Raw genomic sequence first — 15,000 nt, forward strand, 5'->3', positions numbered from 1 at the left:
ATAACTAATAAAATATAATAAATAACAGAGTTATACCACATCTAAAGTTATTAAATAAAAAAACAATGGGAATAAATGGATATTAAAAATAAGTACAAAAATATAAAGACAAAGGGTTAAGGGGAAAAAGAAAGAAAGAAAACGAAAATACGACAACAGAGAAAATATACAGCATGATAAAGTTCTTGAAGTCTGAGGAGTGGAGATTCTTTTGCAAACTTCGAATACGATGTTGTTTTGAATATGTAGACAGGATTTAGTATCTTAATGTTTAGTAATCTCACGTCAAGTTGTCCTGACAAACCCAGTGTACCGAATAACTTTAAACAGTCGAGGACAATGTCTAGTAGGCATTCAAGTTCTCTTTACTTTGTTTTATTTTGCTTTAGTCGAAGTACTCAGAAATCAAGGGGCCCACAACCTGGGGCTAACACTTGAAGCCTATATGAGATACACAGATATTCGAATGTTCCATTCTTTATTTCTCAAACACTGAGTTAATAAAGAAGTTGAGAACATAATTTTCCTCTCCCCAATTAACCATTTTCGTATATTGTATTATATCTTTTATTTTGGTCTCTTGGTCTTACTGAATTCCAGGACAAAAATTTATCTAGTCTGGTGGAGTATCCAGTTTCGTGCTGTTACTTGAGGTAACATCACTTGGAGAAGGTGCACCATTCCTCGTAAAAGCTAATATGGGTTAGCCATAGTGAGGAGATCTTATTTGGGAAGCGAATACTATGTGATTTTGAATATTTGGTCAAGGTTTACTTCTATGGAAAAAGTATCCTCATGCCAGATTGTTCTGACAAATCCCTGTACAGAGAGACCTTAGACACTCGAGGACAGTGTCTAGTAGGCATTCAAGTTCTCCCCCCTAGTAGGGAGTCTGTTACATTGTTTTACATAAAAAAAGAATGTCCAATAGTCACAAGATGCTGGATATGTTGACTATCAAAATAGCCCTTCCGATTATGCTGTTCAGGATTTCTTCTCAATCCCATATTTTCATAGTTTTGCTGCGGATATTTTAACACCAAACCCTAACTTATCTAGAATCTTCATTTCAATTTTGATTTTCAAATTCATTACACCATTTCGATTCCAGAAAATGTCTAAAATTAAAAGTTTAAGATTCATAGGTCTTAACGAAAAATTTAAACTTAGAAAATTTTACTTTATTAGCGTCTAATGACTATCGATCAAATTCAAACCAAAAATATTTGTATTTTTATATGAGAGGCTTTATCATTTTTTTGCCCGCAAAGAACTATTTAAAATACTTTTAAAAAATTAGGATGTCTAATGTCTAATGTCTACATAATATTCTGATTGTTCCTTTCTTAGTCGGCATGTTATGCTTTGAAAAAGGCTAAATACAATTATTGAATGTTAAACTTCACAAAGTCAATCTGGCAACGCTTTAAAGACAATTTTCACGAATTTTGATATTTTGAAGCAGTTTGGCCTTTATCAAAGCGTAATATATAGACTAACTTTTTTTTTTTACACAGTGGTCACCACTTATCAAGGCTCGGAAGTCACTCAGGGATAAGGGTTATTGCAAGTACGTACATTACGTTAGTGTGGAGATTTGATGAAGTGTTTACTTAAGGGGGCGGTTCATTAGGAATTTGTTAACGTTGGACCTGAACACATCCAAGTTGTAGTCAGGTGTGAAGCAGGCAGACGGAACTATTGAAGGAACAAGCAAAATTACAGTATGATTTTATAATTTATATTAAACTATTTAGGACAATATTACTTTCTGAGCATTTATTACTACTTATTAATTCATATCATTTGAGTCAGTTCTATATTTAAAATACGATAGATACTATTTTTATAGCCATGTTAATGAACTGATATTTCCTGCGTGTTATTGGCTTTTCTTTTCAAAAAAACTATTTTTTGCGTTGTCAAGAAAAATATCAACTTTATCAAAATATTTGTTGATTAAATATATTGCTCATAGAATTTCCACTGATCCTATTAATTGCTAATATTTCACACAAAAAAGCACATATTTTTAATAACGATCTTAAACTAAATATAGTTCACATTACAGCACCTTACTTCTAGCAGTTGTATTAAAAATTTTTAATGAGTTATTAATTAGTTTGAGTGGCTTTTGTACAGACGAATATAAAAACATAATGAGGGAAGGCTCACAGTTACTGTCTCGGTGTTTGCGCGTATCTAGTGAAGCAAGTCTGTCCTCTTTCATTCACCATCGTTTCTTTTTGGGAGTATAGTGTGAAATCGAGAAATAACCAGCATCATTTTGACTATGCCAAATGAAACACCCAACACGAGAGAGAGAGAGAGAGAGAGAGAGAGAGAGAGAGAGAGAGAGAGAGAGAGAGAGAGAGAGAGAGAGAGGATAATAATGTAATGAACATTTGAAAATTACAAACAATACAAAATGAAGTCCTACATGAATTCAAAGAGGCGTGAACACGATAGCAGTTAAGAAAAATAAGGAAATATGTGACGTCGCTTGCATCATATTGAGTCTATTGAATTATTGATCAGCGTGTTAAAATCGAACTCACGACGGTAGTTATATTTTGCGAACTTATTTTATTGGTTTACAACATTAAAAAAAAAAAAAATTCCAAATGGGATTTTCCCCCAAATCGATTTCGTACATCAAAAGGATATTCTTAGTTTTATAAGGACCTTTTCGATACATCAAATAAAATTAGGATATCACGTAGCAAACAAGAAAAACGTAATTTGCACAAATCCGAAATTCAATTTGATTCGAATCGTCCTCCCCTCTCCATCATTTATGTATCCATGTATTATTTCATGTATTGTTTCGTATAATGAACATATAATATTATAAAGTGATATCAAATCTATCTATATAAAGTAGTAGCGTTCGTGTGTGTGTGTGTGTGAGTGTACAACTCTCCTACAGCCCACTCCACAGAACTGATTATGACCAAACCTGGCTGGGTGATGGTCCCCCACCTAAGGATGATGCACACCATTTTTCAAGGTAAAGATCAGAGTCATAGCCTATGTCTATATACTCTTATACAGCCCAAACCGCTGGCCCGATCATGCCCAAACCTGACATGATGATGGTATACGATCTAGGGATGCTGCACGCCATTTTCAAGATCAAGATCAACGGTTAAGGTCATATTTGGTGTGGCTCTTACAACATCCATTTACTGCAAGGGTGCCCATTAAGCGGGTACCCAAGCATACAGCTAAGTTCTGCACGAAGTGGGTATCTTTGCTTGTAGAGTATCTAGGTTTTCAGTATTTATTTCAGCAGTATTCAGTACATTTTTTTTTTTATTATTCAATTTTCACCCCAAACAAGGCACAGTGCCACTTTGAAGCAGGGGGCTACTATTAGGGAATTAATTAGCGGGGTCATTATGAAGGGAGAAGAGTAGAAAGATGTTTGTTAACATTACACTTGAACTTCTGCATATCATTGCAGTTGGGAAAGCAGAATCCCGGAAGGGAGTTCCAAAGACCCGCAGTTCTGGGGAAGAAACTATTGGAGTAAAAGGCTTTCTTGCACCTAGGGATCTCTACTGTAAAGGGATGAGACTTAGTAGCTTGTCGGGTTTGTCGGGGGTAGTTACGTCGGGGAGGTACAAGTGTTTGCAGTTCGTCAGAGCATTCACCATTAAAGTATTTGTAGAACAGGCAGAGGGATGCAACATCTCGTCGATGGGACAGAGGTTGAAGCCTAGATGACAGTTCAGGACCTATCAGGTTGGCGACTCTTTTTTGAACCCTGTCCAGGAGCGAGAGACAAGCAGCAGATGCACCAGCCCAGATGTGACAACAGTACTCCATACATGGGCGAATGGTTGCCTTATAGAGGTATAGGATACTGGCAGGCGTAAGTAGTTTTCTAGCACGGTAGAGGGAGCCAACCTTCCTTGCAGCAGCCTTGGCAATGCTCTCAATGTATCTATTCCAGTTCATATTCCCTGTAAACGTTAGGCCGAGGAGTTTAAAAGAAGTACTTTCAGGCAATGTGTTCTTGGCCATTGCTATTAGTGGTAGAGAAGGTTTCTTGTAGTTATTGAAGGAAACAAGCTTAGTCTTAGCAGCATTGAATGAGACTAACCATTTTTGTCCCCATTCCACTACGGATTGGATGTCATCCTCTAGTTTTTCTGCCATTTTCTTGGATATGTGTTCATTTGTTTTCCCCTCATATCTGTTATAGAGAGTGGTGTCATCGGCAAATATACCCATCTCCGAAACAATATTATCAGGGGGGTCGTTTATGAATATCAGGAACAATAGAGGTCCAAGGATAGACCCCTGAGGCACTCCCGCATTTATGTCATATTGTTTGGATGTACGTCTGTCGAGGACAACTTTGATTTTTCTATTACTTAAGAAGGATTCAATTACGTTATGAATTCTTCCAGTGATTCCATATGGTCTAATTTTCCTTAGAAGACCATCGTGCCATACCCTGTCAAAAGCCTTAGATATATCAAGGGCCACCGCTCTACCCTCCCCTGTTTTATCCAATGAACGGTATATACGTTCAGAAACTACAGTTAAGATATCTGCTGTTGAACGGGCTTGCCTGAATCCATATTGTTTGTCGGTCAGGAGTTTAGCAGCTGTTAGGTGCTGGACAAGGACTTGATTAACTAAGGACTCAAATATTTTGGCGAAAAGCGGGAGGAGGCTAATGGGGCGATAATTTAGTGGGTCAGTTCTTTCACCAGAATTCTTGAAGACTGGTACCACAGAGGCGGTTTTTCAGCAGTCGGGAAAACAAGATTCGTTAAGGCATTTATTGTAAAGTTTGGACAGAACTGGAGCAACCTCGGCAGAGCATTTTTTTAATAGCACAGCCGGGATAATAAAGATTAGTAGTATTAGTAGTAATATATATTTATGGAAATTAATCTATGCAGAGACGTCCATGTCTCATCCCGGCAAGAAATTACGGGCCAAAATGGTTTACTATATATATTCCAGGTTGAAATTATTAAAAAAATTAGAATAATCTAATTCCAATAAGGGTCGTTTATAGTACTTATACAGAGAACATTTATAATTTTCTTTTTCTTTCTGTAAATATAGTCATATCTTGCTACGATGTGAGGACCAGGCAAGGAAAAATTTAGAAAATTATAAAAATATTCTTCAAATTTTTAAAGATTTTCCTTAATTTAAAAAAAAATTAAATTAATTAATTTTTTAGATTTTGTTTATTTTTTTAATTAAATTTAATCTTGCCTGATGAGATCAATAATGACTTAAACAGTCTCCACATCGTAGCAAGACATGACTATATTTACATAAAGAAAATAGAAATAATATAAGAATGTAAATATATAAATAGAATATTAATAACGAAGAGAAGAGGTGATACGTATATCGGAACAGTTATATAAATGCGATAGAGTTGTAGAGAATAAAATATAAATACTTTCTTTCTTGGAGACAACGACGGATCATAGCATGAATAGGTTAGCATAATTAAGCTGGAGCAAAGAAAGTGATCCATTATGCGGAACATTTTTGTTCTTTTATTATGGGGAGGTGCTATTTGATAATCACTAACGGGGAGCCATGGTTTAATATGCTGTCTATTTTTTCAATCTCCGAAACAATGTTTAATGGTAAACAACTGATAATCCCTGAAAACGTAGGTCTATTGTAAATTCAAGTTTATTCAGCGATTGCAGGAGATTAAATGACTTACTAACAAAGAAATTTTCCCACGAAGGATTAAAAGTGGAATTTTTCTAAAAAAAATTTTTTATATAGTTTTCAAGGTTAAAGAACTTTCAAAACTATATATATATATATATATATATATATATATATATATATATATATATATATATATATATATATTTTCTTCCTTTGAAGATTGTAATGCTGGGTATGGGACAGTCAAATCAGCTGCCAACATTGCTCCGCTTTCCATTGAAACCAACCGAGAGCTCTTTTTAGTATCCTCGCTGTTCCCTTAAGTGCAATTGTCTGGAACTCTTTTGCACTTGGTTCATCAGGAATATTAGTTAGGTAGAACTTCAGGTTCTTCATAAGCTCTGTGGCACCTATGATAACTGGTATGATTGATATCGCCTTAAGATTCCAGTTTCTTTTCATATCATACATAAGACTTGGTATTTGGTCTGTTTCTCTCTTTCAGCTCAGTTCAGACCGCCATCATTAGGAACACTCACTTCAATCAAGGTTGCAACTCTCTCTCTCTCTGACTTATTCCATATAACTATGTCAGGTTTCACAGCAGCATTTTCAAGGTAGGTGACTGTAGGGATTACATGGTCGTAATGTATGGTATATAAGTCATTTCCAACTGTTATTTCAGGTCGATGTTCCCAGGACTTGGTGCTATATATGTGTATGTGTGTTTTATAAGCTAATATAAATTATTTTATTTAAATACAATAATTTATACACACATACACGCAGATTTCGTATTTATTATTATAAAACCAATACTCTATTCATTATTATATTATACTTAATAGCGATGTTAAAAAAAATGACATAAGTGCAATCAGCTAAATTCGAAACGAAAACATTAATCTCTCCAGTTTTATTCGTAAGTATATGTACAATGCGCTTAAAAACATCTTTGTATAATGTATATGTTCGGGTGCGTAGAAAAGAAGTTTAAGTCAATTTACGCCTGACAAATGTTTCTCAATTTATTTTTACCCCATTTGCAGCTATGTGAACATGGAAAAGACAAATTTGTTCAACGGATCAAAATCCCCTACAGACAGAGGAGTATGGTAAATACCGTTACTCAGACAGACAAGGTCAGTTATATACAGGGTGGAACGATAAAGTTGTCGCCCTAAAAAGACGACATGATTCCATTACCATTTAATGAAAACCGGTTTTCTATTTTGTTGTAGGCCGTCTACTAGCTGCCCAGTTGGGTATAAATCACGACAGAGATAGGACCATTCTATCAAGATTAAAAGCGGCACAATGTTCAACAAGTGAGATTGAAGATGCGCCGCTGTACAACACATGCTCTCTACCGATCCGAATTATGACAACACGACCATTGCCAGCACCCTCAAAATGCATCGTGCCCAGGGTAATAAAAACAAAGTTTCTGGCCACGGTTATGGGCTGTGGTGTGGTTTCAAATAAGAGCCACATCATGCAACCTCACATCTTCGAAGTCGGCTGGAAAGTCGACACCAAATATTACCTGAATGTGCTGCAGAGTGTGATGAACTCTGTGTGCATCAGGTGTCCGCTGGCAGATCCCAGTGGTACAGTAGGACTCCAAAGTGCAAAGAGACCCGGGCTTGACTTCAAAAAGAGTGCAACGACTTTATACCCTTCTCTTACTGGCCAACCCCAATCCCCCGACTTGAACCCCGCTAGGCTACTTCGTTTAGTCATACGTCGAGAAGATCACCAATGTGACCCCCCCCACAACACCAAAGCCAGCCTGATTGGCACCATCCGCCGATTATTAGCCGAGCTCCTGCCGGCGCTTGTAGAAAAAGGTATGCTCCTAAGTTCCGGACCCGTATCGAAGCGGTGACTGAGACTGAAGGTGGGCACATTGAATAAATGCCAGCTCTACTACATAATCAAGTTACCTGAATTCATTTTTTCAATAAAAGTTTTAAAATAAAGCTGTAGTGTTGTTTCCTTTAGAGCGACAACTTTATTGTTTCCCCCTACACACACACACCGGTTCCCGTCAGATCACCGAAGTTAAGCAACGTTGAGCCTGATTAGTACCAGATGGGTGACCATTTGGAAATTCTAGGCGCTGTATGTGTTCTTCGCTTATCTCGGCATTTGTGTCCAGTCGTCTTGTACATAAACTTCATTTGTCACTGGTATTTAACAATGTCGACTCGGGAGAGGCATGGTTGGAGATTACGCACCTTCTGCCACAAAAATTTCACGCGCAGATACCCTTGCGGTGGGTATCAATAGTCTGTCAAAGACTGAAGGAGCCCGTTGTTTGTTTATATATATATATATATATATATATATATATATATATATATATATATATATATGAATTTAAGACAATTTCCCGTTTACTTCTCAAGATATAAAGATTTTTATCGTTACAAATAAATTTCAGTTAATGACCGTCATGAATAGCTAGTAATCTTTTGTTTTATTGGCGTTCAATGAAAACATTAAATTGTACACCTCTGTGTGAATCAATTGTGAATTCGAGCTAGTGATTGTAAAAAAATTGTGGCAACTTTGGTCTGACGAAATGATATGATGGATGAATGGTAGTTTCAACATGATGTGCCCCCCCCTCCCCGCTTCAAATGATTAGTTGCACTTGCTACGGAGGCGCTTTGATGATGGTCTTTGCGTGTGATCCTAAATAAGCTTTTCACTAATCAAAGCGTAGAGTTTTATTTGTTTGTTTGATTGTTTTGTCTATTAAAACAATCCCGAACTATTTCTAAACTGAAGAGTAGTCCGAATCACAGCAATGCGAAAGAGAATTGTACTAAGAGACCTTTTTTGTGGCGATCCAGTACTAACGAACTTCACCTATCATCGGCATTTATATTTCAAAATAAATGCGTTCAATTTATTGTGTCATTCGAGAAATGTTCTTGAAATAAAATACCTAATTGTCTTTTTTTTTATTAATTAACCTTCCAATTTGCCCGCGTTTTATTTAAATTTACATTCAACTCAAACAATGCATATTGCTATTGAAGAGTAATGTGCTAATGTAGGACCAGATTCATAATTGGGCAACAAGGGTGGGGAGTTAGGAAGTAATATTCCTTGTTCACATATTGTCAGGGAATATAGAAAGCAAAACGGGAATTCCAAAAGCTGATCTGAGGAAAAAAGCTCTCAGAATACAAATTCTTCCGGCATTTAAGAATCTATGAAGTAAAGCTGCGTTATTCTGGATCATTTCAGTTTAGAATATGATGCAAGTGCAGTAAGTTCATCAGAACACATTCCGTTCTTATAAAACAAATATAATGTAATGATGCAACACTTACGCGATGTAACAGGTTGAATCTTTCAAGATTTAGCAGAAAACTTCATCACTGTATCAATGATCATGTCGCAATATATATATATATATATATATATATATATATATATATATATATATAAGTAAAGATTCAGCTTTTCCGAGTACATATTTGCTAAGACCTTTACGGTCAATATAATAGATAAAATATTATGTTAGTTTTAAATGCATTACAAAAGCTTACAGTTTTTTTTATATTAAAAATCAATCTATTTAGTTTTTGGATATTAAACTAAATCTATTTATATATATTTATATATTGATATTAAACTAAATCTATTTATATATATTTATATATTGATATTAAACTAAATCTATTTATATATATTTATATATTGATATTAAACTAAATCTATTTATATATATTTATATATTGATATTAATCTTTGGATATAAAAAATAAATATATTTAACGATTTGATATTAAAAATCAATCTATTTAGTGTTTTTATATTAATAGTCAATCTATTTAGTGTTTTCATATTAACAATCAATCTATTTAGTGTTTTCATATTAACAGTCAATCTATTTGGTGTTTTCATATTAACAGTCAATCTATTTGGTGTTTTCATATTAACAATCAATCTATTTAGTGTTTTCATATTAACAGTCAATCTATTTGGTGTTTTCATATTAACAGTCAATCTATTTGGTGTTTTCATATTAACAATCAATCTATTTAGTGTTTTCATATTAACAATCAATCTATTTAGTGTTTTCATATTAACAATCAATCTATTTAGTGTTTTCATATTAACAGTCAATCTATTTGGTGTTTTCATATTAAAAATCAATCTATTTAGTGTTTTCATATTAACAATCAATCTATTCAGTGTTTTCATATTAAAAATCAATCTATTTAGTGTTTTCATATTAAAAATCAATCTATTTAGTGTTTTCATATTAAAAATCAATCTATTTAGTGTTTTCATATTAAAAATCAATCTATTTAGTGTGCTGATATTAAAATACAATCTATTTAGTGTGTTGATATTAAAATACAATCTATTTAATGTGTTGATATTAAAATACAATCTATTTAATGTGTTGATACTAAAAATAAATTCTATTTAGTGTGTTGATATTAAAATACATTCTATTTAGTGTGTTGATATTAAAATACAATCTATTTAGTGTGTTGATATTAAAATACAATCTATTTAGTGTGTTGATATTAAAATACAACCTATTTAGTGTGTTGATATAAAAATACAACCTATTTAGTGTGTTGATATTAAAATACAACCTATTTAGTGTGTTGATACTTAAATACAATCTATTTAGTGTGTTGATATTAAAATACAATCTATTTAGTGTGTTGATATTAAAATACAATCTATTTAGTGTGTTGATATTAAAATACAATCTATTTAGTGTTTTCATATTAACAATCAATCTATTTAGTGTTTTCATATTAACAATCAATCTATTTAGTGTTTTCATATTAACAATCAATCTATTTAGTGTTTTCATATTAACAGTCAATCTATTTGGTGTTTTCATATTAACAATCAATCTATTTAGTGTTTTCATATTAACAATCAATCTATTTAGTGTTTTCATATTAACAGTCAATCTATTTGGTGTTTTCATATTAACAGTCAATCTATTTGGTGTTTTCATATTAACAATCAATCTATTTAGTGTTTTCATATTAACAATCAATCTATTTAGTGTTTTCATATTAACAGTCAATCTATTTGGTGTTTTCATATTAACAGTCAATCTATTTGGTGTTTTCATATTAACAATCAATCTATTTAGTGTTTTCATATTAACAATCACTCTATTTAGTGTTTTCATATTAACAATCAATCTATTTAGTGTTTTCATATTAAAAATCAATCTATTTAGTGTTTTCATATTAAAAATCAATCTATTTAGTGTTTTCATATTAAAAATCAATCTATTTAGTGTGCTGATATTAAAATACAATCTATTTAGTGTGTTGATATTAAAATACAATCTATTTAGTGTGTTGATATTAAAATACAATCTATTTAGTGTGTTGATATTAAAATACAATCTATTTAGTGTGTTGATATTAAAATACAATCTATTTAATGTGTTGATATTAAAATACAATCTATTTAATGTGTTGATACTAAAAATAAATTCTATTTAGTGTGTTGATATTAAAATACAATCTATTTAGTGTGTTGATATTAAAATACAATCTATTTAGTGTGTTGATATTAAAATACAACCTATTTAGTGTGTTGATATTAAAATACAACCTATTTAGTGTGTTGATATTAAAATACAACCTATTTAGTGTGTTGATACTTAAATACAATCTATTTAGTGTGTTGATATTAAAATACAATCTATTTAGTGTGTTGATATTAAAATACAATCTATTTAGTGTGTTGATACTAAAAATCTACGTACGTGGTGTTTTGAAAAAGCAATTTACTTAGTGTTTTGATATTAAAACGCAATCAATTAAGTGTTTTAATATTAAAAAGCAATCTATTTAATGTTTTAACATTGAAAATTTATTTATTTAGTGGTTTGATATTAAGAAACAATCTGTTTCGTCTTTTTATATCAAAAAGCAATCTTTTAAGTATTTTAATATTAAAATTAGACTATTCAGTGCTTTGTGATTGAAAAGCCATCTATTTAGCGTTTTAATATCCAAATCAATATATTTAGTGTTTTGATATTAAAATGATGTTTGGTATTAAAATCAATCTATTTAGTGGAAGACTTTACTTCGATAGATCAGAATAAAAATTCGAATTGTGACAAGTCAAATTTTTAGGATATTTACGAATCCAAAAGTTACACAAGGTAATTTAGGCAGAACCTAAAAACAGAAACGACAAAGTTTATTGAAAAGAAGCAACTGTCATTGCGGAATTAATACAGTAATTAGATAGCAGGAATCTATCTCTGGTAATACGAGAAGCCTTGAACGATGGCTTCAAAGCATTGAACATATTAAGAGAGCATTATTTATCGAAAGAAAAACCCCAAATTATCTCTTTCTATGTTGAACTGACATCTCTAAAAGGTATGGCAGCAGAGATGATTGCGGATTATACTATAAGGGCCGAAACAATAGCAAATTCATTAGGTGTCTGGCGAAGTTATTAGCGACAGTCCGTCAATATCTATGGTCCTTAAAATGTTGCCGAGTGATTTTAAGCCGTTTACCACTGCAACTCAAAGAAAACCCACGACTTTTAGTCTTCAAGGTAGCACGTAGGAATTACGCGGAAACTGAGAAAATAATCACCGAAAAAAAAAAAAAAAAAAAAAAACGAATCTACAAATACCATGAAATTTAAAAATGCCCACTTAAAAACACCAAAATGTAATTATACCTTTACCTAAAAAATCGCAACTTTCCCCCAAACAATTTTTCTCCTAAGAAAAGAACTAACATTATTTGCTACAATTGTGAATGACCCAATCATAAGAGTTTCCAATGTAGATACAAAAATTTCAAAGGGGACTCCATTAAAAATGTGGAGAACTCTGTCAGCGAATATACATTTTTATTTTCATGTACGTTTGGCGCTTCAACAATCAGTAACAACTTGTTGATTGTGCTGCAACGGCACACGTAATTATGAAGAAATCGGATTTTATCAATTTTGATCCCAACTTTAACCCTCAGAGTCACTTTGCAGAGCTAGCCGACGGCACAGACTGGATACATTAGCTCAGTTTTGGGTATTTATCACTTGTTGACAGAAATAAATAAGTTGAATTCCAAAAATCGAAAACGTACAAAGCGAAATCTCTTCAAAACCAAGCTGTCTAGCTAAAGACTTATTAAATGAAGTGCATACAACAAACATAGAAAGACACTGTAAAGAATATAATTCAAACCGTCATCGGGAAATAACACAGCAACAATCAAAATGTGAATAAAAATAAAAATGGTACAAACAGGGAAGCATCAAAACGAAGTTATTTTGAAGCGCAAACAAAAGAGCGGTTTAAGCTTTAACGAAAAGGCAAAAATCAATATCAACTCGAGCCGCAAGTAGAATTGATAAATACGAAGTTAGTCCGACTATACCACCTTTTAATATTTCAAGTTGTCTGTATGAACATAAAAATACCAAATTAGCTGAACTTGCGAAACGGAATTGGTATGTCATTTAGAAACAAATGGATGATATTTAAGAAACGCAAACCTTAAATCTAATTGTAAAAACAGTGGAGATGTGGTCAACATAATCCGTGTTCCCAAATGAAAGTTTCCAGACATTATCGTGATAAACCCTAGGAGTAAACAATACTTAAAACCTTGCGGAGTTAAGGTTCGGAAAGGAGTATTGTGATGTGTCCACCTAAGTATAATATTATGAAGACTGGGAGACTGTCTTTCAACGGTTAGTACAAATTATGCTCGAGTCTTACATACCTGGCGGTCGGACTGACGCATACCCACACCCGTCTTTTTCTGTTCAACATATTTTGTTTCCACTAATTTCACTTTCTTCTAGACCCTTACGAAACTACAGCATTTTCAACTTATTTTTTTTTTATCTTTGTATTAATTTCATCTTGCTATTTCATTTATGTACTTTTAGTCGCGTGCAAGCGACTCTATAATCACTCCATCGGTCAGTCGGTTTGTCCGTAACACTTTTGTGCTTGGCCTTTTTGGTTAAGATCAAAGGTCTGTTAATAGATGCTGTTCTTAGCTTTTTAAGGTTTTCTTGCCCTTTTGGCTAGGATAAAAGTGTAGTATCTGTTCCGGCAGATACTGCAAGCAAAGACCATATGTGGGGGGCCATCCCACATATAAGACCTTGGTAAATGTAGGGACAACCCTTCATACCAATTGTCACTATCCAGCTCCCCTACTCCCCGGGGAGTTGGTCCCCATTTCCCCATTCACTCCTCATATTAAAAATCGGCTTTGTGCCTAATTTGCTCGGTGGGGGAGCAAATAAATACAGCTTTTCTTGGCCTTTTGGCCAAGATCAAAGTGTAGTATGTGTTCTTACCACACGCTGTACTTATGTTTGTAACTTTGTGATATAAAGTGTGGGATCACTTTTCTGTATTAATTTAATGTAAAATGATCACCCACTTTACAACCAGTCAGTCTCAAAGCCATTCAAGTCATTCTCCAGATCATTCAAGTTGGTTTTTAAGGATTCCAGTTATTTTTAAGCATTCAAGTTATTCTTAAGATCATTCAATTCATCCTTAAATTCATTAAAGTCATTCTAAGTCATTTAATTTTTATTTATTTAAGTCATTTTAACCCATTTTTCGGTCATTTTAGTTTATCTTGAAGAATTTCATGTCAATCCTACATTCACGCATTCATTCATTACATGAGAGCACGCGACTAATGGCTATCGGCCTTGTTTATCTATCTACTAGTAAAAATATCTGTGCTCCGCGTGGAATTTTTCTGTACACTCAAATACCCGCTCTGCGATTACCCGAGCATACAGCAAAGTCTCGATCTTTACCTTTCACCTTGACCTTGAAAAATAGTGTGCACTATCTCTAGGTCGGAGCCCCTCATGCCAGGTTTGGTCATGATCGGTCCAGTGGCGTGGGCTGTACGAAAGTATATATACATACACTATGACTTTGATCTTGAAAATGGTGTGCACCATTCCTAGGTTGGGGGCCATTATCATGCCAGGTTTGGTCATGATCGGTCTAGTGGCGTGGGCTGTAGGAGAGTTGTACAGACATACGAACTACACATTTATTTTTATATTCAATTTATTTATATTTTGTTTCAATGTATTATGACTAGGTTTTTGTTTTTTTTAGAAAAAAGTTCAGTAATTCTATTGACTAAAGTTTTCGTTTTATTACTGATACCGCTAAAACTATAGCTGATTATTATAGTAATGCTCATTTCAAATATCTGTTCCATATAGAAAGTTACTGCTTTTCTAGAAAGTCTTTTCAATATATGTCAGAAGTATGGCGTCTCAAAACCACCGTCTCATGTACACATA

General features: G+C 33.3%; 1 protein-coding gene and 1 pseudogene across 2 annotated transcripts in view; one reads left to right on the forward strand and one right to left on the reverse strand.

The window, feature by feature from the left end:
- Positions 1-15,000, reverse strand: part of LOC145303507 (uncharacterized) — a 571,276-nt gene that overhangs the window by 138,412 nt on the left and 417,864 nt on the right. The window lies entirely within an intron of this gene.
- Positions 13,970-14,106, forward strand: LOC145240500 (U2 spliceosomal RNA; annotated as a pseudogene).

Source organism: Euprymna scolopes, chromosome 19 (assembly GCF_053919585.1).
Source record: "Euprymna scolopes isolate OS-2025 chromosome 19, ASM5391958v1, whole genome shotgun sequence".
Classification (NCBI taxonomy): Eukaryota; Metazoa; Mollusca; class Cephalopoda; order Sepiida; family Sepiolidae; genus Euprymna; species Euprymna scolopes.